Consider the following 1,582-nt stretch of genomic DNA (forward strand, 5'->3'; position numbering starts at 1 on the left):
CATTGCAGTTACCTGGAAGCAATATGTTAAAAGTGCTTTGTAGTTGAACAACAACAGCTGAATTCCATTTAGTGCAACAAAAAAAGTAAATGTAATATACTGGGCACCCCCCTTATATCCTGGAATTTTAATTCAGCGTCATCAGTTATTCTTGCAATAGTTATTATGGTCATGAGGTTTTAATTTGGCAGATTAAATGAGAATTATCAGTAATTTTTAGATTCTAAAATTGTCCAAAAAATATATATTACTTAAGATACCAAAATTTTCTTTCATTGCAGACTCAGGTGATTGATCAGGGTGATGGTTCAGAACATGACTGGAGCTGTATTTACAGTGTTTTGATGTTCCCCCTAAGACACTCTATTGATGCCTTAAACTCTGCTGAAAGTCATGTCTACCATGTAAGTCCTATTGATTGTAAAGTAATTTGTAGATCTGAACTATCAAAAAATATTGTTATAAATCTTGATTTGAAAGTGATTAGAATGCATTTTAAAAATTCAGATTTTTTAGTTTTTTTCTGAGGTTTTAGATAATTGTTATATTTTTCTTTTTAGCAAATAATGAAAGACTGGAGTGAACTGTGGCAGAAGTTCATTGAGCTCACACCTTTAGCGACAACAGCTGAGCCTAACAGTGAAGTAGAGTATGTTACACATGCATTAGTTAGTATGTGCACAGAGAAGTTGACTGCCCCTCCAGATGTATATGCAAGCACTTACTGTCTAATGTCTGATGTTGTGGCTGTTCTTACTGACAGAATAAGATATTCAGAACTTGGAAAGACGTCTGTAAGAAGTAAGTATAACCCTTTTTATTTTACTAATGATGATTATAAGAATTGTCATAGAGTGAGAGTGCTCTTGAAAAATGTAATAGATCATATATTGTATATCTGCCAGAAGTATAATTTGTCTAACATTTTCATTGCAGTGGTTCATAGTCCAGCAAAGCCTCGAAAGAAGCCACATGCATTACATAACTTGGCTGGATGTTGCTTTAATCGAATTCTTTTTTTTTTTTAAACCGGGTTTACTTCGGATGGTTTCCAACCAAAGGCAGCATGCAGCTTCCAGACTCTGTGAAGCACTTACTCAGATCTTCAAAGGTGTTCAGCAAGAAAAAATTATAAATTCTCTAGTGCTACATGTTGTTGACACTTTGGCTGCAGCCTTACAAGTAAACCCTGCTGCAAAGTTTGGAGTGGAGGTTGAAAAGAAATTTATTAGTATGTTCAAGAGTTTTGGCAGCCTTTTGATGAGCATTTTGGCAAGGCTATTTCTTCAGACCAGTTATAACTGGTGCCATTTGCTGACTGTTAGTCTCTCTTCGACTAACAAACATATCAAGCAGGAAGCAAAAAGGATATGGAGGAATAATTTCTCAGAAATCAAACAGGATATTCCTTCAGAATTATTTGAACGATTGAAGGAATGCAGTTTACCACCAGCAAGCTTAACTGACCCACACGAGGATGCAGAGGAGTCCTTGAGCCTAAGTCCCAAAGAGAATGTACCCAGTAAGTTACTTTTATTCTGTAATATATTACTGTGAATATATAGGTAGAAAATGGGTTAAT

At 35.2% G+C, this 1,582-nt stretch overlaps 1 pseudogene; it reads left to right on the forward strand.

The window, feature by feature from the left end:
* The window catches only part of LOC119587370, a 33,850-nt pseudogene that overhangs the window by 10,191 nt on the left and 22,077 nt on the right, over positions 1-1,582 (forward strand).

The sequence above is a fragment of the Penaeus monodon genome, chromosome 22 (assembly GCF_015228065.2).
Source record: "Penaeus monodon isolate SGIC_2016 chromosome 22, NSTDA_Pmon_1, whole genome shotgun sequence".
Classification (NCBI taxonomy): Eukaryota; Metazoa; Arthropoda; class Malacostraca; order Decapoda; family Penaeidae; genus Penaeus; species Penaeus monodon.